Source organism: Meriones unguiculatus, chromosome 2, assembly GCF_030254825.1.
Source record: "Meriones unguiculatus strain TT.TT164.6M chromosome 2, Bangor_MerUng_6.1, whole genome shotgun sequence".
NCBI lineage: Eukaryota > Metazoa > Chordata > Mammalia > Rodentia > Muridae > Meriones > Meriones unguiculatus.
In genome coordinates, this window is record NC_083350.1 from 21,417,755 (window position 1) to 21,445,333 (window position 27,579).

The window sequence follows — 27,579 nt, forward strand, 5'->3', positions numbered from 1 at the left end:
TAATGAGTTATAAGGATTCACAGCCACTCTTTGAGTGTGACAAAGACTTGACAACAGATCTTTAAGTCTAAAATAAGATCATGGCATGCAGACAAAGATTTTATTCAGCAAGACAGAGCATGAAACATGCAGGCTTTTTCAGATGGCTGCTCTCTTCCTTGTTCTACTTCCTTCAGGCGGCCGACATATGCTGATGACCCCCAAGTCTTATCTGCAGTTGTGACCTCGCTCAGCCTCAGACTGCTGTCTAACTTCTGGTCATTTCCTCACACACATCCTTAAGATGCATCAAACAAAGAAATCACAGCTTCCTGCCTGAAGGAGCTCCTTCTCCTGAGATCCTTGCCTCTGCTCAAACCATCATCTCAATTTGAAATTGAGCCTCTGCCCACCTGTCATCACAGCTCACCACATCTGGTCCATCAACCTGCCCCAGGGCTTCTCTGTGACCAGCCCTCTTTTCCTTATTGGCACCTCATCTCTAGGCACTGTTATTCATCCTAACTGATTCTATCTTCTGTCTCTCCCTAGCTGCTTATTCATTTTGGCCACCAGATTCAACTTCCTAGATATATACCTAAAGACATCACCTTCACTGAAAAGCCTTCAATGGTTCCCCACACCCTGTAAGAGATGCGGAGCCCTCAAACACTTTATAGTTTAGTACTTTCCTTCCCATACAATCTCCCTTTCTTCCCAAGCACCTGACATGCCAGGTCCATCTGCTCTCTCTCCAGTAACAGCCTTTACACAACACTCTAGGAAACCAGCAGCAGGACAACCATGGCTTCCTTGACCACCTTTGCAGATGCCACAGAAAAGCACTGTTCTTAAGTGGGTCACATGCGCCACGTGTTCTGACACATTTGGCACTGTCATGACTGTATTTGCAAATTATCTGCACAGTTACTCAGGAATATTGCCTCCAAAACAAAACTCAATCAGACGGAAGATAGCAAGCAACCCAGGCCCCACTCACAAGAAAACCTGCTAAGAAAACGGATGCGATGAAGGATGGGGGGAGTCCACTGTTCTCTGGCTTCTTTACCACAGCACCCAAGTTCCAAGAAAGAGATGCAGGTAAAATATAGAAAATGGTGGCACATTCAGGCCCCAAGAGAAGGAAGAAAAAACTGTTGCTTACACATCTGTTTGAGCCTAGATAAGCCCCAGACAGCTAGTGTCAAGTAGGAACCTTTCCCAAGCAGTGTTCATCTGAGCATCAGCAAACAGCCTTGGGCACAAAAACAAACACGTCACTCAACCAGAAAGCCTACACAGAAAAGACTAGTTGATACTTCTTTCTTGGATTGAATTTATTTTATTTCTTTCATGTATACCATATTTACATCATTTACATCATTTCTCCCTCCCTCTAAACCCCTTTAATGCCTCCAACTCCCTCTCAAATCCATAACCTTTCCTTTTTATTGTTACACGTGTATAAATGGGTATATAGACATAAGCTGCTGAGTTCATTCTGTGTTGCTCATATATATCTGTTTTAACAGGTGAGACATCTAATCATCTCATTCGCCTCAACCAAATCCCTTCCATCTCCCTGTCTATCCTCTTCAATCTTGCCTACATCATCTTTTGTTCATGCTCAAGACATCTCACATCTGCCCATCATTAAAATGATTTCTCTGATGACCTTCACACCTCATGCTTCAGAACGCTCCTACCTCTGGGAGACAAGAACCTTCTCAACACTCCCTTCAAAGCCCTAACATTTTTTTCAAGACTGAATATGACACCAAGGAATTCAAGGATGCCTCTAGGTTCCCTAAGAGTCAAAAACATCTTTGGGCTAAGGAGATGGCTTACTAGGTAAAGCACTTATCACCCAAACGCAAGTATTTCTAAAACTCATGAAAATCCGGGCATAGTAGCACATGCCTGTGATCCCAGTGCTCACACAGAGGGGCGAGCCACGAAGACAGGAGAATTCCAGTAGCTCCATCAGGCTTGGTATAGGAGACCCTGTACCGTAGTGGAAGACTGAACGATAGCGGAAGCTGCTGTATGACTCACACACACACCATGGCACCGGTATCCCCACACTTCCATCAACACGCAGCACACAGATAAAAAAAAAAAAAAAAAAAAAAAAAAAAAAAGCTGTTTTCAGGTAGATTCATCTTCTTGCCCTTTCCGCATACAATCTAAATGGAACTCGGCAAATTACTTCAGTTCGGGAGATTTTAGGAAAGTCACACGGCTCCACAGTGACGCTTTCTGAACGGATCGTGTACCCCACCAACATCAAGCCTTCAGGAGGCCGTCTCTCCTTGAAGGGCATGCCCTCCCAGCAAATGCCTCCACAGATGCACCGAGCGTGGCTTTTCCGGGACTGCTGAGGCGCAGTCTGTCACGGCTGGCATCAGTTGCCACAAGCGGGCTCTAAGAGCCTGACCCTGGCAAAGCACATTTTACACTCCAGTGCTGCTCATCCGGGTGATACCAAGGAGGGGAGGCGGAGGGGGGAGGAGGGCAGGAAGGCTGAGAAGAAAGTGCGGGAGGGTGGTGCCACGTGCTGCCCCCCGAAGACACCCTGCTGCCGAAGCTGCTTCACCCACGAAGCCAAGTTTTCAAACTGCTCCCGAGCATCCCATAAAAAGCAGTTCTATTTCTAACCTCCCGCACCGTGGAAAAATACAAACGGCATCAAGCAACCTAGAATCTCTCAAAGTCTTATTTTTATACTCTTTCCCCACACCCACACCCTAGCCTCCCCCACAGAAATTTTAGGTGGAAAACTTGCTGGCTTTTTTAGAAGTTTGACAATGCTGTGATCAACTGATGAAGCTGCTAGTGCACTTTGAATTTTTTAAAAAAAAATTTTGTTGAAGGCATTTTTTCTGTTACGTGTGTGTGTGTGTGTGTTTGTGTGCACTTGATGAGGAAAAATGTCATCTGGGAATAGAAGGGCAGAGGGCTGAAGACACAAGTTCAGTTAGTAATCACTTGCCTTAATTCAACCCCTGGAACCATGTAAAAATTCTAAATTAAATTTTTTTAAAGGAGTACATGGTGGCAAGTACTCATAACCCCAGCACTGAAGAGAAGGAATAGGCCGATCCCTGGGACTTGTGGACCAGCTCGCCTCTTCTACATGTCAAGTTCCAAACCAGCAAGAGACCATGTCTCAGAAGAAAAGGTAAACGATGGCTGAAGAGTGACCCTCAGCGATGCCCTCTAACCCCCACAAACACACACACACGCAAAATAAAACATTGACGAGCAAAATGAAACAAGCAGAAAGCCCAAGGTCTCGGGCCACAGGCAGAAGCTGGTGATACGGTTCTGAAGGCATTTTTCTCCAGCCTTCCTCTTTGCATTGCTTGGTGCTTCAAGTCTGAAACTACAAATACAAGCACCCACTGTTCCCGACACCTGTGCCAAAGTCTTACCCAAAGTCGGAGAGTGGGGGACCAGGTAAGAGGATGCTACAGCCTTCCAATTCCAGTTCTCGGTCACACAGAGATGGACAGGCAAGAGGGTGGGATTTTCAGCCAAAGGCCAACCCTGAACGAAGCCCTGAAAGGATTCAGGAGCCTTCCGAGAACTTGGGAGGACAGTGAGGAGATCTCCCCAGGGCCTCCTACTTAGAGGATAACCCATCACAGCCCAGCTTCCGGCGTAGACAGGCTTCTCACTGCAGCCTCCATCTAAGTTGAAGGCCGAGCTTATTCCTTCAAGCGAAGGCACCTCAGGCTCACATTTACATCACAGCTCTAATTGCTCCCATTTTGATCACATTTTTACAATTTAATCAATGTCCTTGTACGCCAGAGGATCATTTTGTACATACATATCACTTTATTTAGCAGCATAAATGATGCAACATAAACACTTCTCCCGGTACTGCTGGCCTTTGATCTCTTGATTTCTTTTTTCTTGTAACATAATCGTAGGAAGTTCAGGTCAGAGACACACAGTGTTGAATAGGGCTGTCGGTTAACTGCTGAGCGTTCCTCAAAGCAGCTTCTTGTCATTGACATTAAGCAAGGAGCCTTAATTAGTGATGTAATGATTTCTTCACCTGCATCTCAGCAGCCTTGTGCCTTCACGTATCTCCTAACACCTGGCTCTAGCAAGATGCCTCACCTGTGTTTGAAGAAACCTGCCCCGTGCTGCAGGAACACAACAGCACCTCTCTGTTTTCTGCCAGTTGCCGTGTGTGTGTGTGTGTGTGTGTATGTGTGTGCGCGCGCGCTCCATGGCTGACAGCTGGCTAGCATCAGAAGAGAAAATAACTGGCATTTTACTGAACATTCGGTGTGCATCAGTGCTGAATTAGGCATTTCAAACATGATTCCACAAGATAAATCTCCCATTAAGAGGTAAGAAAAGTTGAGACCTAGAGTGACAACTTTCCCGGGGGCAATAAAATGAATAGACATGGCAGGGCTAGAACTCAGCCAAAGTCAGTATCTAGCATTATGACCAAGGCGTATGTGCCTCCGCCTACCGGGTCTTTTAAGAGGACCAAACTTTTAAGATACTTTGTAACAACCTAAACATGGAGGCTCAACCCCACCTTCAAAACCAAGGCCAAATAAATCCACTGCACCCAAAGACAGACAGGAACAGTTAGGGCAAAACTGTAATCCTCGTAGCGCCTCCAGAGAGGCAGAGCAGGGAGAGCAAACGCCACCTGTCCAGCGTGCTCAGCTCTTAGGAATGTCTCCCGGTAGTCCAGCTGTGAGCGTTATAAGTAACAGGGCAAGCAGAAATTCCAGGACACCCAGCTGTAAGAACCTATTTTAAAGGTGTGAAAGTCCTGACAGCACCTCAGAATCAGAAGTCTGAGCTTGCGGACGCCTGGAAATGCCGAAGCCTTGTGCACTTGCGCAGTGAGCGTGCGTGAGCAGTTCCTCAAGCGCTCCCGCTTGCGGGGAGGAAAGCAGTTTTGTATTTAACCTAAACGCCACATGCGGTACTGCTGCAGTCAAAGAGAAAGTTTTCCACCAGCAATTTTAAAGTTGCTTAAAATAGTTGACAGAATGAGGTAATCCCATATAAGGAGAGAAATCAGATACTTATGTAATTTTCAGGAATTATCGCTCCTTTTACCAAATTTTTGTAAATCAGATTTCACAGCCCTTTGGGGCAGAATGCAGTGGTATGCCCGCTTACTTAGAAAAAGACTTGAGGACAGTTTTAGGCTGGGGTGGGTCAACTTAGGGAAAACTCAAGTGAAATAAGGAAGACAAGTAAACTGCATTCACACTTGCCCAGGCCTTGGTAGCGGACTTCCTGCTACTTTAAGCTGATACTCAGTATGCCAAATTATGGTAGGAGAGTCACCGACATCCATCTCATCAGCAGAAACAAGTGATCCTCCAGCTGTTGTTCCATCCAGTCAACAGAGATCACGAAGCACCAAGCACTCCTGTGAACGCTTGTCACCTGCCCTGAGAGCCAACTCACTCAGGAAAGAACTATGCATAAGCTGAACCCAATTGTTCCAAACAGAGAGGAGCTGGACCCACACTGCCAAAGGATGCAGTCTGCTGGACTATGAGCGGCGTTTAGCACTATGCATCAGGAAGGCTCTAAACTGAGAAGAAGGGCCATTTAAATTGAGGGATCTGTGTACATGAGTGAGAGGTACGCAGAACCCTTCCGGACGCTGCAAATCAGAGGCCTCACCGAATTCCAACCATACATTTTTTTTAAAAGCCCTGATAATATGTACTCTGAGACCCTCCAGGGAGATCCCCATCAATTAATGTCATTTGACAAAAGTTGTATTGAGGTGGGCTCACATACCAAATACTATTCTAGACCAGGCAATAGAGAGGGAGGATGGAATAAAAGAGAAAGCTAGTGTGGGATTTGTTATTAGTAATGAGCAATACCTTCTGGCAAATAAGAAAGAAAGGAAAGAAAGGAAGGAAGGAAGGAAGGAAGGAAGGAAGGAAGGAAGGAAATAAGAAAGAAAGGAAAGGAAGGAAGGAAGGAAGGAAGGAAGGAAGGAAGGGAGAAAGGGAAAAAAGGAAAGAGGGGAAAGAAGGGGAAGGGGAAAGAAGGGGAAGGGGAAAGAAGGGGAAGGGGAAAGAAGGGAAAGGGGGGAGGGAAAGGGGGGAGGGAAAGGGGGAAGGAAAGGGGGAAGGAAAGGGGGAAGGAAAGGGGGGGAGGGAAAGGGGGGGAGGGAAAGGGGGGGAGGGAAAGGGGGGGAGGGAAAGGGGGGGAGGGAAAGGGGGGGAGGGAAAGGGGGGAGGGAAAGGGGGGAAAGGGAAAGGGGGGAAGGGGGGAAGGGAAAGGGGGGAAGGGGGGAAGGGAAAGGGGGGAAGGGAAAGGGGGGAAGGGAAAGGGGGGAAGGGAAAGGGGGGAAAGGGAAAGGGGGGAAAGGGAAAGGGGGGAAAGGGAAAGGGGGGAAAGGGAAAAGGGGGAAAGGGAAAGGGCAAGAAGGGGAAGGGCAAGAAGGGGAAGGGCAAGAAGGGGAAGGGCAAGAAGGGGAAGGGCAAGAAGGGGAAGGGCAAGAAGGGGAAGGGCAAGAAGGGGAAGGGCAAGAAGGGGAAGGGGGAGAAGGGGAAGGGAAAAGGAAAGGAAAGGCAGAAAAAGAAAGAAAAGATAGATTTGATGTCAGAAAGCATTAAATGAAGCCAGTCAACTAGGCAGGACCAGCATCAATAAAGTCACTTATAGTCAGCATAACAGAGGTGACTAGCAAACAGCAAACAAACTGCAACCTGGGGGCAGAGCCATGTGGCCCATAGCACAGTCTCTAATTCACTGACTTGCCCAGGGCTAGCCGTGAATCTAGCTTTAGACTAAAAGATGTCCGCATTACCAAAACATGTAGCTACCATCTAAATCTTACCTCCATGCACCCCAAGTTTCAGTCAGTTACACACCACTCTCCGAAATGAGCACATAGGCACACAAATGGAAAGCAAAGACAACTTAAGGGTGAACAACCACCACAGTCTGGCCATTTCCATCAAACTCTGCTTCACAAACATCAAAAAGAATCTCACACAGCTCACCTCTGAATGACTCGGAGCCTGAGATCCACTCCTACGAACAGTACAACAGGAGAAGGCAATCTGATGCTGCAGATGGAGGGCCTGGAATGCTAGAAGAAATATAAAGAGTTTCAATGAGTTGATTCCTGGTTTCGCTCCGTTCAACTTACCCCAACCCAAGTTCCAAAAGACATTTGAGAGCTGTCACAATAAAAGGCACAGATATCAAAATAAATAAAATGAAAACGCAAACATAAGCATTAATTAAGTATTACAGGGTAGAAAAAAAGTGGGAATCATATCCAAAAATCTGGAGTGAAAGATATGACTAAATTGGCATATTTTCTAGGAGCCATTGAGGGCAGTAAGTTCTCATCATTACCTCAAAGGAAATACTTGTTCCTCCCAAGACAAGACCCTTTTCTTCAATGAGAAGTCACAAGTAATGAACAGTACCTCGCTGGGCCATTTTCTTTTTAAATTCAGACAGGGAAGTTGTCTTTAACAATGCTTTTTATTTTATTGTTGTTGTGTACTTGTGTCCATGAGTGCAGGCGCAAGGACGCCAAGGCATGGTGTAGAAGCTGCTGACAACTTCCTGGAGTCTCGTTCTGCTCTGGGACATAAGGGCCAAACTCCAGCTCTCAGACTAACCAAGCACCAAGCCAGCTCATAGTGGGGGTCACTCTCTATCTCTAACACTTTGAAATAGGGTCTCCTTTTATAACCTTGGGTGGCCTCTGACAATCCTACTCTTTGAGCCTTCTGTGGAGCCTGATGGAAAGACCATGTTCCTGCTTAATGGTCCAAACGACCTCGAGATAGCTCAGTAGGCCTAGTCTTCAACAGTAAAAGGAGGCAAGCCCAGGCACACCTCACCCCTTCTTGGAAATATGCATCTAATTCTGTAAAGCAGGGAAAGCCGAAGTAGGAACACAGTGTCTGCGATTGTGTGCACAAGGCTGCCTGTCCTCCTGTGTCCTCTGTCCTCGTGGTAACGCATCTTTAGCGTTCCAGGGATTGTCTGGTTCCCATCATCTACCATCAACACCGTTATCCCAACTTAGTGAGCACGCTCTTGCTGTGTGTCGCCCCATTCTAGGAGGGTCACTGCGCCCGTTCAGCCACTTCCTGTTTTGTAAACCCATTTCAGGAAAAGCCCTGCCTCTGATGAAATGGGTATTTCTTAGCACGTAGTCTGCCAGTACATAGGACACATTCTGTCCAAGGTAGAATAAGTAACCACCTGTGTCATTTGTGTGCCACAGTGCTCATAAGAGACTTGTCCCTCAAATCATGTTCAAGCTATATGTCACTCCCAATGTTCAACCAGTGCAAAGGTATCCAGATAAAGTGACTGATAAAGAACACTGACGTTCCTGTGGAGGTCTACCCCCAAATACACGAGCCAACCCTCTCCCTGTGTTTTTGTCAATATTAGAAACCTACAGAATCTAGAGCAGGATACTAACCCCTTAATCTTAGCTCCTTGTATGATATTCCTAAATTGTAACTGAAGAGTGAGGCTGCTTGCTAACTTAGAAGGAATGGGCAGCCAAGAGGGAACCAGCACCACATGACAAGACTTGCAGGGACCTCTAAGAGCTGAGAGTGGTCCTAGCTGACATCCAGCAAAGGAACACAGCACCAGTCCTACACTTATAAGAAACTTAACTCTGTCAACCACATGAACAAGTTTCAAAGTAGATTCTCTTGTATGCAAAGCACAGCCTACCTAACACCTTCACTTCAGCCCTAGCAGAGCTGAAGAGAGAACCAGGCAGCTCAACCATGGAAACCGTGAGGTAATAAGTGAGTATAATGGCTTAAAGCACCAAGTTTAATACATAAAAAAAAGACTGTTATTCAGAAACATAAAATGAATACATTTAATAACATATACATAAAATATGTATTTATATATTACACACATGTGAAACTGCCTTATCAACCATGAAGTATTTCTGAATTGTGGCCAACCTACAGGAAAGAACTATGTTGCCAGCATCCTGAACTCAGAGGAGGTCATTAACTTAGTTTTTGCATGTGTGGCTGTGTTTAAGTGTGTTTGTGGAGTATACGGTGGACAGGTATTTGCCTATTGCAGCCAGAGGACAACCTTGGATGTCATACTCAGAAAGTCATCTGCCTCCTTTGACACAGGTACTCTCATTGGACTGAAAATCACCAATCAGGCTAGCCTGGTGAGCCAGAGGGTCTTAATGATCCTCTGGTCTCTGCCTCCACGGCATGGGAATTATAAGCAGCCAACACCATGCTTGGCGTCTTTATGTGGATTCTGGGGGATCAAACTTAAGTTTCCACACTTATGAGGCAAATACTTTACAAACCTGGCCATCCCCTTGGGGGCTAGTTTCTAATGTCAACAATTATGATTATTCAGCTTCTAGATAACACAATGAGGTGATAGCAACTGAAGCGCTCAGTCCTTCAAAGCAGAGTTCAAAGATTCAAATTTAATTTCAAAAGAGATTGAGAGACATTTAGCCTCACGGTTTTACCTGTGAACCTGAGTCAGTCTTTAGAATTGTCTGGCAGAAAGTGGGAAGATTAACGTGTAGAGAAAGTCAGGAGACGTGCAGAGAAGGAGCAACTTGATCCAGGGTCGGGAACATGCATGCAAACAGAGGGACAGAAGCAGTGATGAGGCCTGTTCTGACCCAGGGTAAGGTACCCAAGGGAACAGGGAGCAAGGCAGAGATGAACTAGAATAGGATACCTCGGTACATAGGAATCCGTAACACAAAGCAGAGGCAAGAAGTGAACCAGACGTGGCCCTGGGGTAGCTTGCCCAGAGTGGAGGCCTGCAGCACACATCAGAGGCTGTGAGAATAGGCAGCTAGCTGGACCTGACCCAGGGCAGCACCCAGTGATTTAGTCCTCTCTGAGCACTGCAACTGCTTCTATGCAAAGGTTAACTTGGGAAGGAAAAGGAAAAAAGAAAGGAAGGAAGTGAAGTAGAAAGGAGAAAGGAAAGAAAAACTCAACAAACCTCAGATGCAAAAGTCTCAGTGCAGAAACATAAAGAAAACAAAGAGAGAAAGACAACATGTCTCCTCCAAAAATCACCAACTTCATAGCAATGTTCTCCAATGAGAGTGACCTAGAAGAACTTCCAGACAAAGAATAGGAATGATTACAAATAGGTTCAAACAACTTGAAGAAGGCATGAGTGTATTCCAGGAGAACAAAAAACAAACAGCTGAATGAAATAAAGAAGTCAATTCCAAATATGAAAGAGAGAGAATTGCTAAAGCAAAGCCAAAATGAAATTATGGTAGAAACAGAAGCCTCCATCAGCCAAATACAGAGCTCAGTGAATAGCCTTGCCAACAGGATGAGTTGATCATGTGGAGAATAAAACATCAGGACATGGAGGCAAGGTCAAAGAATTAGATCATTAGCTCAAGGTCAATGGGAAATTTTTAAATGTATCCATGAACAGAATATGGGAGGGCTTTGGGACACCATAAAAACACCAGTCTATGAATTTTGAGATTTTAAGGAAGAGATTTCCATTCCAAAAGCAAAGAAAGAACTTTCAATCAAACCATAAAAGCAAACTTCCCAAATCTAGAGAAAGAGATGTCTGTCTGGATACAAGAAACAAACAGAATATAAAATTTTGAGAAAGACCAGAAAAGAAACTCCCCTACCATATTATAGTTAAGCCACTAAATCCTAGAATAAAGGTTCCGGAAAGCTGTCAGAGAGGGGAGCTAAGTCATATAAAGGCAGACCAATGAAACCAACAGCTGCTTGCTCACTTTTAAAGCCAGAAGAACAACTCCCAGTCCAAACTATTCTATTTAGCAAAACTACCATAATTGAAGAAGACATAAAAACTTCCCATGACAAAAATAAAGGAATTGATGACACTAATCCAGCTCCATATGGATTGAGCTGGAGAGGACAACAAACATACCCAAAAGGCCACAAAGATAAAAGACCAGGACAGTTGGTCAAAGGGAGTTTAAGAAAACACAACAAAAGCAACAAAATGACAAGAAATAAACCACGCTTTCAATAATAACTCTTAGTGGCCTCAATTCCTCCAATAAAAAGACCTAAACTAACATAATGAAATAAAATAGGATTTTTTTTTGGTTGCCTCCAAGAAAGACTGCTTACCATCAAAGGCAGACACAACCTAAGAGTAAAAAAATTAAGATCCAAGAAAATGAAACTAGGAAATGAGTGTGTGTAGCTATTATTCAGCTAGCTGACAAAATGGGCTTCAAGTCAAAATTAGTCAGAACAGATAAAGAAGGTCACTTCGTGTTCACCAGGTGAATACTCTATCAAGAGGATATTAAAACTCTAAACACATATATCCCAAAAGACAGGTGCACTTAACTCCATCAAGTGAATGCTATAGATGTAAAGAAACAGATTAACCCCAACACAGTAACAGTGGGTGACTTCAACATAACCCTCTCACCAACAGACAGGAAAGTTAAACCAAGAGAGAGAAAGAAACATGAGATAGCATAAATCAAATACACTTAATACATACCTTTAGAACATTTCACTAAAACACTCAAGAATGCACATTTCCTCAGCAGCACACGGGACATTCTCCAGAATAGATCACATACTGGGACACAAAGCAAGGCTCAACGACACAGGAAAACTGAAATTGCATCTTGTATTCTTCCTGACCACAGTGAAGCTGGATATCAACAGCAAAAATAAAGAGATGAAAATTTTTTTAAAAAGCTGCAGAAACTACACAAACTTGAAGAGACAACACACTAGGAAATGACAAAGAAATCAAGAAAGGAATAAAAAAAAATCCTAAAAATGGATTAACAATGAAGGCAATTTTCAAAGAAATGTTTAATAGCACCAAGTGTCTACATCCAAAACTCAAAAAGAACTCAAATAACCAATGTAGCATTCATTTTTAAAGCTCTTCTTTATTTGGGGTGTTTAGGCCTCTATCTCCCTCCCACTAACCTCCCAACCCTTCATGGGAGAAAGGTTAGTGGAGAGAGGTCACAGACCCTTTACATCTCCCGGGTGTTTAGGGTCGAGGGGTTCTTTGAGGGCTATCCCAATCTCCATCAGCAGCATTCAGCCAGCAGTCCTCTCCAAGCTGCTGTGCCCACAGTGTTTCTCTCTGTGTGTCTGCTCCCAACTGCCACACCATTCCTCTCTCTGGTCTCTCCAGACTGCTACACACCACATGCCATCACCCACCACGCCACTCTTTCTGGGCTCTCAAATTTATCTCCTCAGAGCCCTAGACCACGCCCCTCTCCACACAGCACGTGGAAGGCCTTTACCAGCTGGCCATGCCCCACACAAGACAACTAACTGCTGCAGACAAACAATAGCCCAACTAAAAACCCACACTTGGAATTAAAACAAAAACATATTTCCATAACATAATTGAGCTTTCAAAGAAACCAAAACTTCCATTACAAGAACAAACCTAAACCAATCAATTGATGGGGAAACCATTAAGATCATGGAAAAAGTTAACTAGAAATGAAATATACTAAAAATTATATTTTCAATTAAGCAAGAGTTTATTTAAAGACTGGCAAGCCCTTAGCCAAATTCACCAAAAGAAAGAAATGTAGGATCCTAATTAATAAAACTAGGTATGACATATCAAGTATCATGATACCAATGGAATTCATAAAAGTCAAAGATAAACCTTCAATATCTATGTTCTATTAAACAAAAAATCTGAAAGAAATGGGCAACTTTATAGAAGCATATGACACCAAAATTAACCCAAACATGAAACAGAACAGCAAATAAAAAAATATCTCCAAACTAAAAAAATGTATAGGAGCACATGAATTCACTACAGAATTCTCTTCAGACCTTCAAAGAATAAAATTGATACTACTTATATCATTGTATAAAATAGGAAAGAAAGAAGGCCTCAAACTCTTAACAAAGCCAGTATTACACCAAAACTAAATAAATACCACCAAAAAATACAAAATTACAGCTCAACCTCCTGATAAACATAGATTAAAAATTCACAGTAAGACTTTTTAATATTACTCAAGATCACATCAAAAATATCATCATCATGATCAAGCTGGTCTTCATTTCAGAAATGCACTGATGGTTAACATACATAAATCAATAAATGTAATTTGTCACAGAACTGGAATCACATGATTACCCAATCCTTTCATAAAACTCAACATCTTAATGATAAAAGTAATGGAGAGCTAGAGATGGGAGGATCACATTTCCTATGATAAAGGCTATGTAAAGCCAATCATAAAACAATCCTGTGCTAAATGGGGAAAAACTCAAAGCATCCCACTGATACTAGGGTATCCACTCTCCTTACTTCCTGTAATACAGTGCTTGAAGTCTTGGCAAGAATAATAAAACAAAGAAAGGAAATAAATAAAAGGGATGCAGGCAGGAAAAGAACTATCTCCATTTGCAGATGGTAGGATTGGCATGCAGGAAGACTCCATGAGGAAACTCCTGCCACTGATCAACACACTGAGCGAAGTAGAAGGATAAAATATTAACACACAAACATCAGTGACTTTTCTATACACCAAAGAGAAACATACGGAAAAAGAACTGAAGGAAACATCCTTCCACAAAAGCTGCCAAAGGAAGAAAATACCTGGAAACAAACTTAACCAAGGATCCAAAAGACCTCTACAATGAAAACTTTAAGAAACTGAAAAAGACAACGGAAGATGAAAGTTCACCCATGTTCATGGATCAGAAGAATTAATATTGTGAAAATGGTTATCCTACCTAAAGCAATCTTCAGGTTCCATGTATCTCAATCAAAGTTCTGGGGGCCATTCTTCACAGACACAGAAAAAAAAAAATCTCGAAATTCACATAGAGACATAAAAGACTAGAGCTACCCAAAGCCATTCTACTACCTGGGGTATGACCATGCCTGGTTTCAACTTACAATACATAGATGCAGTAATACAGAGCAGGAGTCTGACACAAAAACAGATACGTGGATCAGTGGAATAGATGAAGGGCTCAGAAATGCCAAAATACTCACAGGAGAAAAGATGGCAGCTTCAACAAACGGTGCCAGGATACTGGCTATCAACAGAATGAGGAATGAAACTCGATTCTTACCTCTCACCCTGCACAAAACTCTACTCCCACCAAGTCAAGGACCTCAACATAAGACATTTGAAACTGCTGGAGGGAAAAGTAGGGAGTACGCTTCAATAAACAGGCACAAGTGAGGAGTCTCTGAACAAAATGTCATTGTGAATTCACCGTCTTCAGAGAGGTAGCCCTCGTCAGGTTACTCATGCTCCAGTGAAAAGCTTCATGCCCGTACCCATGCATGTGGCCCTAGCTACACACAGTAGGGTCACAAAGCCAAACAGAATAAAAGACATGAAAGTAGGGTGGAAACTCAGTGGGGGAAGTAGGGTTCAGGGGATGCTGAAGGGGGATAAGAGGGGGTATGTGTTGAACAGGATATTTTACATACACGCGCAAAATTATCAAAGAATAAATTAATCTTAAAAAAAGAAATGTATCCCAGGAGGCCACGTTTTTGTCAAATATCGTCTCTGGCATTTTATTATGTAACAGCACAAGGTTAAAAAACGAAAGTCACTTAAGAAAAGCCCAAAGAAAGACTTCAATGATTCATTTTCAGTTTTTCCATTAGCATCAGTTAAGTCCTTAATTCCCAACCAAAGTGACAAAAACCTGTGAGGGCCAGATGAATCTGGTTATAATTCTAAAACAAGGTTCTGATACCTCTTGAATAGCTATTTTTAAAAAATCTCTTAAGATTTTTTTTTAAATAGACGACTTTTCAATCTTTTAAGATTTTGTTTCAATTCTATTTAAAGTTGTGTTCAGGGTTGGCGAGACAGATCAGTGAATAAGGGCACTCACCACCAAGCTGTGTGACCTACGTTCAGTCCCCAGAACCCAACCAGTGTAAGGAGAGAACCAGCTCCCACCGTTACCTTCTGATTTACACACAAACGCATGCTGTGACCCACACCTACCCACACGCATACACACACCAAATAAAGTTTTGTTTTGTTTTGTTTTGTTTTTAAAAGACAAAAAAGTTAAGTTGAATATAGGGCCAGCAAGATGGTAGGTAAAATGTGCTCTACCACACAACCCTGAGAACCTGAACTGAATATCCAAAACCTACAAAGAAAGAGAACCAACTCCCAAACATAGTGCTGATTGCCATGTACACACCCTGGCATGCAACACACCTGCGCCCACACACAAAAGAAAAATGTGTAAGCTGAACGCGTTAATATTTTCAGTGCCCATTACCCTCAATAAAAGATTATATTTTTACTATAAAGGAAAGATAACCATAACTCTAAGTTCTATCTCTTGTAGATTTTGTAAGGTTGATTTTAATATAGTTAAATTGCTTCCAAGAGTGAAAATACAAACTTCAGTCATTACAGAACCCTATCACAATCTCCAAAGATCTATACCTTGGAACTTATTACATATTCCCAGTCTTTCATAAATCACTCAGTGAACATGAGCATTATCCTCGCAGACAGCAGGATTCTCACACCCAAGCCAAGAAAAACGAAAAACACCAGCTCTGTAACACAAGGCTGAGAATTTCAACAAATGCAACCCATCCTCCCAGCAGAATTTTGACCCCCTTGGGCCCATCCCTAGCTGTGAAAATAGCAATGACCCACAGATTAGGAAACTCTTACGCAGGAGGCAGGTGGTGAGCTGGCATGGGACCAGCACCCCCACTGAGAAAGAAACAGGCTCACACAAAAGACATCCATCCCAGGTCAGAATGCAGACCTAAGACATACCCCGTTTTTATTCCTTCTAGCGAATGCATGCCTTTCTCCTAATCTCACAGGGCACACTCAAAACAAAACTCAGGACTTCCAGGCAAAAAGGCTAAGCATGACTACCAACCACATCCTTACAAAAGGAAATGAGGGTTTCAGAAGAACCATGTACTCAAGAGAAAGAAACACAAGAACAAGCACAGTCGCTCACAGGAAGCGCTGGCTGGGCTCCTCCTGTACTTTCCCTGCTGCTCAAAGTATTTGAGGAATCCACACGTGGCTTTCCAACGTAATAAAATACGGTCCTGTGGGGCTGATAATCTCACTAACCCCAAACCATCTCCTGAAAGACATGTTCCTGACATTGTTTGCAGGCAGGCGCTCCAGTGAGGAATGAGAACGAGGCAGGATGGGTGGCATCCTGCCCCAGGAAGCTTTGCCCCAGGAAGGAGCCAGCCTGAAAATTAACAGGTAGCAAAGACTTTTCTTAGGAAGAATGCAAAAGCAAGAAAGAGAAGCCAGCCTGTCACCTTTGTTTCTTAGCAGTACTGGAGGTAGAACACAGGGCCTCACTCATGCTAGGTGAATGTTTTACTTCTGAAGTGTACCACAACTCTGAGTTTTGGTTTGGCATGGTGCCTTTTCTGTTTTGTTTTTGTTTTGGCTTTTTTTTGTGGTGGTTGTTTTGTTCTGTTTGGGTTTTGGGACAGGGTCTTTCAGGATAGCCTTGGCTGGCCTGGAACTTGTTCTAAAGACCAGACTAGTCTTAAACTCACAGTGATCCTCCTGTCTCTGCCTCCTGAGCAGAGATTACGGGTGTACTCGGCAGATGTCGGAGGGCAAGGAGCCTGCCACAGCTTATGTGACAGTTGGAGAGTGACTTGTGGGGGTTGGGACTCTCCTTCCATGAGGTGCGTTTCAAGGATGGAATTCCACTTCTGAGGCTTGGTAGCAAGAACACTTACCCACCAAGCCATCCTGAAATTTAGTCTTTATTTTCTCAACACTCTCACTCCGTTGTTAAGGAAGAAGAAGAAAAAAAACTTGTTTTAGAGAAGGATTGAGAAAGGAATACAGCAGGAGGCTTCCTTCCTTTGCTCTGAAATGAGATTGGCTGTAGGTGACATGAGGTAGAGCCTTTTTGATACAATGAAGGCTTCAAACAGAAGAGCTATTTCTTGAAAATTATTACTTGGGGTGGAGGAAAAAGCAATTTCCAGAACCGCTAGTTTCATAAGATTAAGGAAAAAGAAAAGAGGTGTCCTTTGCCAAACCATTTCTATTTTATGACCTTCTTTCCAGAAATATCAAAGTTAGATTCTACAGCCCCCCCATCCCATCACCAGCAACACACCTGCATTTTTGTGTAAGACACAAACGCATTTATACACTGACTTGATCTGCTGAACCCACACGTTCTACATCCTTTTGACTGAAGCATCTTTTTGACCTGGTCCAGACAGCTACTCATCGCCTCTCTCTCACAGGGTTGCATCATTTTAGAGTGAATGAATGGTGAGAAATGTTAATTACAGGTCCAGCTTTCCTAGGTCCCAAATGTTGTGCAGTGCTCTCAAAAGAAGCTTTGCCCCAGGAAGGAGCCAGCAGCCAAAGAGGTCCAAGTTGCAGACCGGTAGGAAACAGTGCAGCTGACTCCCTGCTGGGGGCAGGGGCAGCCAGTACACCAAAGTTATGCCAGTAAAGTGGGGGTGGAGCCAGCACATAAGCTCTATCCCCCGCTGACCATCCTCGCTGTGGCTATACGCTTGAACACCTGTTCTTAAGGAAAACGAAGGCAACCACTTCACGATGCTCTGGTATTTATTTCCTTACTATATACATTATATATAGTACACATTCATAAACAACGTGGTCAACTAATAGACACTAACTTGATGAGGAAGAACAAGAGCGAGTCAAAGGCCAGGTACATCACTACTCTGTCCTAGACTGAGTATTTTACGCCCAAATAGAAATGAAGGGCCTCTTCAAAGCAGGTATGTAAAACGGTGAAATGTCCCGTTTTGTCACCAGGGAGACAGAAGGCTTGACTAACAGCTACTCTCACAGGCTGTCTCCCCTGGGGCTCAGAGCGCAGGACTCAGGGTTTCTCGTGGTATCCACAAGTGCCCGCTGTCTTCAAAACCCTGACAACCATCTGGAACACTTAGAGCCGGGCCTATGGCAGCTGCAGTCACCGCATGCGCCCTTGACCTCAAAGGACCTCAATGCCCTCCAAAGCGTGTGACGAGCACACAAGTGGGACCGAGGTCTCACGCTGGAAGCCTCTGGTGCTTCTCCCCTCTCCACTGAACCACTGTTTTTCATCCGGGAAAAGGCAGGCTATCAACCCTGCGCAAAGGATAGCATGATTCCCTGTCCTCCCGGCGCTTGTGTGACTTCGGTGCTTTATCCAGCAGAGTCCAGAAGCCCAAGCTCTAAAGCCGCTTAAAGGAAAACAGAACAAGGCCACCCTCGGGTGATGCCACAGTGCCGGGAAGAATTTCAGCCACTGTGGCACTCCTTCCCCCAGAGCATGGACCCACACACCTGCAGGCAGGCAGAGGCACAGAGATACTGCTGAGGCATGTGTTTCGGAACTCTAAACAGAACAAAACACACGGGGGGAAATGAAGGTTTGCTTTTTAACGAATCTAGAAAAAAAAATAGCCTTAAAATAATAACCGAAGAGGGATGGCATCATTTAAGTGACCTTCAAGTACAATCAGGAATGCTTTCAAGCAGATCACAATCTCTCTAAGACTCGAGAGCTGACGAATGAAGGTAGCCTATCTGCCTTGCAGGTTCCCACAAGGAGTAGAATGAAACCAGGGTGCCTTTGTCCTGCCTTGAGCAGTCATGTACTGAAGCGTTGTATAGGGCAGCACACGTATGCCTCAGAGCGGATGATACCTATGATTCATTCTGGAGCCTGTCCTGATGAGTCTTCTCTCGGGTCCTGCTCGCGTCTTCGGTCTGCGCATGCGCATCCTCACCCCACTCTGCCTTCTGCCTCAGGCTCACTTGGTACTCTCCCACTTGATCGGATTCCACTCCCCTCTCTGAGCTCCGGCCCAGCAGAACCCTTATCACCATAGCTGGGATTCATAGGAAGAGAAACCTTAGGAGAAGCTTCAGGTGCCCAGCTTCCAACACTTAAGAAACCCAAAATCTTGACCTCTTAGATAGCAGATCTGGTCCTTAAACTATCAAACCTCACTAGAATGAACCCATTGATCCACTAGTGACTCCTACAAAAGACATATGCCCACTTTCATATAGTGTTATTATATTAAATATATACACAAACACACAGCTTTTTTTTATATATCTGGGAAAGCATATTTAACCTTAGAGCCTAAAAGATATTTTATCTTTGCTTGAAGATCCCTATTTCAGTTCCACTTGTAATCTATTGAAACAATTTCCTAGTCAATGAGTCTTGACCTTCCCAGAAGAATAAGCTAGCTTGACTTATGTCCAGCCTCATCCTGTAAGACTCATGAACTACCCAGAAAACAGAGTCAAACAGAACTCACTCACCTGTACTATCTGCATGTGAACTTTTCAAATAAATCTTGGAATCCAATATTCTGAAATCACTTAACAAAACACATTTTACTGCTACGGCATCGTTACCTTGGCTTTCACAGCTTTTGTGGCTTGTAAATGGTCACCCCAGTAGGCTTATCCTAAGCTCAGCTTTGCACAGCAGCGAAAACCAGTTGGGCTCTGTAAGTCTGCAATGATTTCCAAGGCTCTGTGATTCTAACCAGGTCCCAGGAAACGTGAGGTACAGATGAGTCCCCTAACAAAGCACCGTAGAGCACAGATCGGACTGTAGGTCCAGGCAGCCAGACACGAACGAGTTCCCTAGAAATGTGCACTCAAACTCAGAGCATCAAGAGACATCTGTGACAGACACGTAGAGGTACCAGCCATCAGCCTTCGGAGGCCCTTCGATAGGAAGGGTCCTATGGGAAGAGTGGGGTGCAGAGCACACGGTGGAGGGGGGAGCTCAGAAGGGGCAAAGGAAGACTGCAGTGAGGACACCAGCCCTGGAAGTGACCAGGCATAAAAACCCTAAACATTCAGAGGACGTGAAAGGAGCACATTTGTAGAAGGAATTCTCATCATCCAGTTCCATTAGACTAAAGGTGCAGGCACGTCCTTTCCAATGGCCTTGCTGGTGCTTCCAGCTAGAAATGTACTGATGTCAGCTGCACTCATCATTCAAGGAAGCTCTACCACGTGAGTGGGGAGAGGATAATTGTCTACCCTATTTTATTCAAAATTCTGGAATTAGTCTCCAAATATTCCCCTATCAACTAATAGTTTTATTCAAAACTAGACACAAGCACCTACTGCCTCGTTACGAGCTCCAGAACACAGCAGCTAGCCATCAAGACTAGCAAGCTGTTTTGTAGGCCAGTGGCTGGTTTCTGTTGGGTCATGGGTTTTTTTTTTTTTCTTTCTTTCTTATTTTTAGCTACCGAGTTTCTCTTGTTTGTACAATCGTCTTAGAAACATTTCCCAGCATTTTCTACATGGAACTGTGGAAAAGAAAAATCAGAGAGTTGAAGTTGTGCCCATCTCAGAGGCCACTGTCAGTCAACTTGAGCCTAGACATGCTGTTCCACGTGCTATAGAATCAATAAGTGTAAAAATAAACTTCCAGAAAAGGAATGCCTACCGGGCAACTTCTTATTTCGACCTGCGAAGCCTTTCCTCATTCTTGTGGGTTTCATTAAGCTAAGAAGCACAGAGCACTATAAACCGGTTTGCTAGTTTCCATACATGCTGCCAATTTTCCACTTCTGCAAAACCAATTTCAATTAAAAAAAAAAAAGTACAGTAAAACTCACACAGTTTGAATTATTTGGGAAGTGGGATAAAATGGTGGGATACAAAAAAAAATAATTGTTGGCAAATAATGTCAATGTTCATTTATTGTTTTTACTTTTAAAATCATAACTCAGTCTCAGAATCATTTCCTCTTCCAGGGTCTGGAAAGTTTTTAAAAGGTGGACACTGCCAAGCAATTGTCCTGAGTTTGGTTATTTTAAGGCATTTGTTTTACTACCTTGTAGTTGAAGTAGTTCTCATGGAAATCCATCCAAACTGTGTTAAGGATTTATAGAGATTTATGATAGAACAGTGCATGGCTTCTAAGCATTTTAAGGCTCTGCTCTGTGTGCTGTGCTAGCTTTAAATACATATAAAGTCTGAAGCCAAAGACAAAGGAGAGAGGAAAACTGGGAGAAGTTAATGGGGAAAACTCACAGTGACCGAGGGCAGCAATGCCACACTCCAGGGAAAACAACTCAAGAGCAGAATGTGATGTTTCAGCTGCCCCTCAACAGATCTGAGTAACAGCACATTTTACATCCGCTGGACTTATTAAAATACCTCCCTTCCTTGGTGTCCCCAGTATTAAACTCAGACATGCAGCTCAACACCAAGATGTGTCGAAGCTTTAAGTCCCCCCCACGAAATCCGCCCTCACTTAGCCAAAATCGGACAGTGGTACTAGTCAAGTACCACGAGTTTCTATGAGAAGACAGACAGGTGCAGCCACAAGACTGAAGCACACAATGTCATTAGCTAGCTTCCCAGTGACAATGGATGCCAGGACCAAGAAGAAAGAAACATCAAGCAAGGAGCGAAGCAAGAGGAACGGAAGAAAAGGGAAAGACCCGAGAGAAAGAGAGAAGACAGACAGACAATCCAGAGGTCCAGAACTGACTGGGAGGAAGGCAGAATCCACAGTCTCCAACTCATCACCAGTAGACAAAGTATGTTACCATATGTCTCTGGGATGAAGCACTACATACAGTCTTGGACTTGGGGAAAGTTAGCTCTCCATGCCTTTTTAAATGCTAGAATTAAGAAAATTGACAAAGGAATGCACTGATGTGACCACATTACCTTGAGTCAAAGCTTTAAAGGGCAGCTAGTGACTCTTAGTGTTTACCAATTCACATTACATCCAGCTGCTATCACTAGACCCCCAAACAGTGCTGAACGATGGTAAGATGGCTTGCTGTCGCCCAGGGAGAACGAGGCACCTCCACCTCTGGCTAAAACCTTTTGGAAAAGCAAAAGATGAGAATGAACCAAGGGAGCAGGTGAGCTCCGTGCAGCTCCAGAAATGAGCCTTGCTCAACGCAAAGTTACATGGCAGGGGGAGCTGGGTCTGAGTGAAAACAGACAGCTGGTCTCCGGGATGAGAACACTGCACAAGTTGTTTTTAGAAAGTAAATTAACATACACAAGCTCTGCCCCTGGAAAACTTCACAATCCTGATAAAACTGTCCTCATTCTTCTCAAATTCCACCATAAAAATGTGACAGGTGGGGCTGGTGCCGTTAGTTTTAAAATAAATCGATCAGACCACTCTTGTGATAACTGCTAATGCTGTGAGCCTGGACTCACATGTGTGCTCACCAACATGTGTGTGCAGGCAGCTCCAATTGTCATAACTAGAGTCTTCAAACATTTCTCTGAGGATTTAAAAGTATAGGGCAAAAGAATGTAAGAGCGTGGCTCTACTTAACTTAGCCGTATGCTGTATTTCTGATGAATTTAGCCCTTGCAAGCAAAAGCACATGTTGAAAATACAGGTACAGTCTGAGAATATTTGTCAACATCTCCATCATATTTTTCCTGTTAACTTTGATGAAAATATAAACGTAAAATGCAGAAAATTATGTCATGGCATGGTGAAGAGATTGCATGTAAATGTACAAAAAAAGATTGGTCCAGACAACATAAGAGATTATCTGTCTCGTTGAAACATTTAAAAATGCAGCATTTAATATTACTCCTACTCAGAGTTCTGTGTATTTCCACCTACCTGGAGTCTGTGACATGCCACCCTTTGAGGCTGAAATGACACCCTGAGGATAACAACTCCAAAGACAGGAAAGGGACAGGGTCCAGGCACAGGTCAGGGATCTGACCATGACTGCAGGGCTCAGTAAGCCCGGGGCTGGGCTCACTCATGAAAGCTATCACCAGCCAACTTCTAAACAGAAAAGTTCCTTCAGCAGCTTTCTTTTGACTTGAAATGAAAAATCACATTTTCAGCCATGCCCACTTCAAACTCTAAACTGCCAAAGGCAGCCACTGGACTGTCAGAATCCTCCCACCTCTAGGAATAGGATCATCTTGCCAGAAAGAAAGGAGTTAAAAATATCTCCCTGAATTTGGCATCTTCCTCAGATTGCTATACATACTTGTCTCCAAGGTTGTCCTACTGACTTGAGGGTAGGGCTCTCTGCAGGGTATGGGAAGGGCAGGCCATGCCCTCCAGGGTAAGGCCATCAAAGAGATGAGGGGCACAGTGAATTAAGACGATTAGCAAAACGGCTTCTGTGTTTCTGGGTCCAGAAAAAGAAGGTGAGAGCCCTAAAAATAAATCTTCAGAGAAGATGGTGGGAGATAACTCAAAAAAAAAAAAAAAAGAACAAAAGAAAGAAAGAAAAGAAACCAAAGAACTAAATAGAGAATCCTCGAAGAAGAAATACAGATAGCTAACAAACATTTTAAAAAGTGTTAATACCCTTAGTCCTCAGGCAAGCGCAAATTAAAACTATTGAAAATCCATCCCATTCCCATCAGATTGACAGTCACCAAAAAAACAAAAACAAAAAACAAAAACACATGAGAAGAAATGCTGGCAAGAATGTGGGGAAAGAGGAACTTTCACTGCAGGAACTCTTACTGCAGGAGTGTCAATCAGGGTAGCCCTTATGAAAATCAGTGTAGGAAGTTTTCAAAAAACTGCCATATGACCCAGCTATGCCACGGCTGACTCCATATGTGAGACACCTACTCAGCTGTGTTCATTTCCGCTCTATTCACAGCAGCTAGGAAATGGAATCAGCCTAGATGTCCCTCTACTAATGAATGGATATGAAAATGTGGCACACATACACAGTGGAATTTAATTCAGCTATGAGAAAATGAAGCTTTCAGGAGAAAGAATGGAGCCAAAACAATCTAAGTGACATAGCCCAGAATCAGAAAGACAAATGACACATAGTATTTCTAGGATATGATGCACACCCTCGCTTAGAATCTTTAGGTTTGCGTGTTTAGCTTGGAGCCCTTAACAAGAAGGTAGAAAGGGGTACCTTGGAGTAAAAGTGGGGTAAGAAGCCTTCAGGGAAGATGAATAGTGTAACGCATCGAAATACAGAAGCTGGGGGTGGGGATATTGGAAATGGAGAGGTTTAAGGGATATGGAAACACGTAGATAGTCGGAAATGACGAGGTAAGGGGAGTTAACCCAAACTGAGGGTGCATGAAAAGCAACATACAAGCCTACTATTTAAACAAGAACAATTACTTTAAAAAACCAACTAAAAAATATAAGGTAAAAATTGAACCTGAGGGAAGGCTTGCTGCCTGGGTGGACAGTGCTACTCCAGAAGCCGGTAGTGATCAACCAAAAATCCCAGAGCCAGATGTGGGATGACACGCAGGAAGTTGCTGTTCAGGAAGGCTCCCAAACCGATACAGCTGCTGCTGTTGCTCTTGGTCGTCCTCCAGAACTAGGTAAGAAGACTATTGCTGAAGATGCCATGCGCACACATCACCCCACACCCACATGTACACCACACACACACACACACACACACACACACACACACACACACACACGGTATGAAAATAGGGAGACAGCCTGTTAGAAGGAGAAAGGAGCTTGGAGGGAGAGGGGATGAAAGGAACCGTAGAGGGGGAATGTGGTCACAATATTTTGCCTAAATATGAACCTATGAAAGAATAAATGCAACTTTTTAAAAATCCCTCCCCGCAAAAGCCTTTGTTTTCAAAGTCTAGACAGGTGCTCTCCAAGATCCAAGCTCAGTGCTAATTACATCCAAAGGGCCCAGTACCCTCATCACAGGGACATCATACCTAACGCACCTTGCCTCCTTCTGAGGCAGAATGCCTCGGGATGGCGTAGTGAGAAATGTCCCCCATCATCTCAGGCATTTGAACACTTGATCCTGGATGGGGGTCCTAGTTGGCATCGGTGCAGCCTTGCTGGAGGAAATGCCTTACTGGGTCAGGCTTTGAGGTTAAAGGCCTGGCACCACTTCCAGTTTGCTCTGAGTCATGCTTACGTTTGAAAGCATGAGTCTCCTGCTTCCTGCTCTGGCCACTGTACCTGCTTCTTGCTGCCATGTCGTCTCCATTATGGATGCTAAGCCTTTGGAACCCTAAGCCAAAATTAAACCCTTCCTTCTCTAAGTTCCCTTTGCTCTCGGTGGGTTTTTTTTCCTTATTTATTTTTAATTATTTTATGTGCATGGGTGTTTTGCTCGTATTTGTCTTTCCACCACCTGTGGACTTGGTACCCAAGGAGGCTAGAAGATGATGTCAGATCTCCTGGAACTTGATGGTTTTGAGACTCCATGTGGGTCCTGGGTCGTCTGGAAGAACATCCAATGTTCTTCACCACAGAACCATCTCTCCAGGCCCCATGACCATAAGTGTTTACCACAGGAACCGAAAAGTAATGCAGATGGCATCTAGGAATCTGCACTCTTAACAGGTTCCAAGAATAATTCTTAAAAGACACCAACATCTGAAAATTACAGGCCTGAACTCCTATCAGACAGATGGGAGAGACAGAGAAGACAGGGTTCAAAGGTGGAGAAGAAAGCTGCAAGGAAGGAAGGGAGGGGTCCTCCAGAGAGAGAAGGTTGCTGGCAGAGGGCTTCACTCAAGGCCCGAGCTCTGAGCAGCTGGGCAAGGGTTCTCCAGGACTAAATGGAGTAGGGCTGCCCCTAGGGGAGATGATTTCAGCAAAGTCTAACCAGCTGCCAAAGAAGCGGGACCTGCTGCCAACAGGGAGGGGAAGAGAATGAGTGACAAGTCCTTGAGTAGCCTCCCATGGGGGAGGGGCATCCCTCAAATGACTGCCAGGAGCTCATTTTGCCCTTCTAACTGAATCACAGCTCAGATGAGATTTGCTCCCTTGCTCCAGGAAAATAAAGAGATGTTTCTGGATACCATGGGACGGCTCATTTCTGCTACAAATGTCAGCAAGTGACAAGGAGCGCGGAACAGCACTCACCTCAGCCAGGTGATATTTGGGCCACATGGCAGCGGCATAAAAAGGAAGGCAGGAAGGGCAACATCAAGAAAGCCAGACCCTCCGTGTTACAAGCCACCCCTGCATGGAATGGCAATTTGACTAATCAGAAATGCTGTGTTAGACAGCCCTGTGCGGGAGGGGGGGGGGGCATTCTTCTGATCAGACTACAGTTGGAGAGCTCTGTTCTATAAAATAAAATAAAATATAAAATAAAATAAACCTGGAGGGATAGCCATACCTCAAGGAAGGATACAAAAGCACAGGACAGAGGAGGCAAAACAACCCATTTGGAGACTGTTGAAAGATCCAGACAAGAAGTGTGGAGAACTGAAGGCAGAGAAAGGGAATGGAGCTGTGGAAAAAAATAAAAATAAAAAATAAAAATGCAGCAGTTAAAACGCAAGACTCAGTAACACAGAGAACAGACTGTGGAAGATTGGAGGAGGGGACAGAAGAGCTCCAGCCTCGTGGTGTAGGCAACTGAGCTTTGCATCAGGTAAAAGAAATGCCAGCTCTTATATAAGTTACAGATCAATTTGCCATCTGCCTCAAACTTCAAGCACTCAAATCTGTTGGTGAGCCAACTCGGAATCTTCCAGATTCAGGAAGACAGTATTTTAAACACTTTTATGAAACAGCACAATTATGAAACACGCCCATGTGCGGTCTTCAGATACATCCTTCAACCACTCTTTTCAGTAATGCATCTCAGAAATAGAAATTAGCCCAGATTTGAAAATCTGCGAAGAAGAGAAAAGCTATAGAGAAATTACGGCAAAAACCCAGAGCACAGCCATTTGCAGAGAAAGGACTAACCAATGCTTTAGCACCAGAATGACTTGAGTGAAAAGGACACACTATAGAGTGTCTGTTGTGATGTATATGTTAAAGAATTCTGTCCAAGAGTATTATTTACCTAAGTTAGAGCACTCAGAATATTTGTTAGGAAAAGTCCATCTTAGTTATAGCAAATGCTTCCAAAACTCTGTGTGTGTGTGTGTGTGTGTGTGTGTGTGTGTGTGTGTGTGTGTGTGTACTTCCTACAGGATGGTTTTATACTTACTAAACATGGGTGTGCCTGGTATTTTGGACATTCCCTTTGAGAAAAGCAGAAAACTTTGCTCTGAGGATATGACTCAAAAGAGCTGGGAAGGTGCCCAGCATCTGGCCCCATGCTTCGGTGGCTGGAAAGGCAGAGCACGGTCTATCAGGCCTGTGCCGGGTATATCCTCTGCTCTGCAGGGCTGTGAACAGGCTCCTTCATCCCTTTACCAGTCCACACACACACACACACACACACACACACACACACACCACACACAAAAAAAAAAAAAAACAGCATGCAACCAATCAGCTAACAGAAATCCGGGGCTGGGAGGGGTTGGGTGGGGCCTGCTCTTTCCCAGGGCCAGAAACAATTTCACATCCTTCCCGCAATCCCACCCTCCTCACACACGCCGTCTTGTACCCGACTCCTTTGCAGACATTGCAGAGTTCCATTACAGTTCCCCAAAATTTAATGGTTAATAGTGGGTGTGCTTTAGAAGAAACAATAATGTGAAAGAAGTTGAACCCTGGGTATGACCCAATAGAGAGCTCTTCATAGATAATATGGTCCCTCGCTTAAAACAAGTATGCCGGTTGGGCACTGAATAGTACTGGTTCTTTTGAGCTTCATGAGAACTCTGTAAGG

At 44.0% G+C, this 27,579-nt stretch overlaps 1 protein-coding gene across 8 annotated transcripts in view; it reads right to left on the reverse strand.

The window, feature by feature from the left end:
* Positions 1–27,579, reverse strand: part of Ldlrad4 (low density lipoprotein receptor class A domain containing 4) — a 334,264-nt gene that overhangs the window by 264,143 nt on the left and 42,542 nt on the right. For 6 of the 8 annotated variants that reach the window (XM_060377112.1, XM_060377114.1, XM_060377113.1 and 3 more), the window contains one exon: positions 6,999–7,087. The exons of 1 other annotated variant lie outside the window; for it this stretch is intronic. The gene's annotated coding sequence lies outside the window, so the exon portion shown is untranslated. Of the gene's footprint in view, positions 1–6,998; positions 7,088–11,514; positions 11,671–27,579 lie in introns of all 8 variants that reach the window. One more of the 8 variants, XM_060377115.1, reaches the window with a different exon arrangement.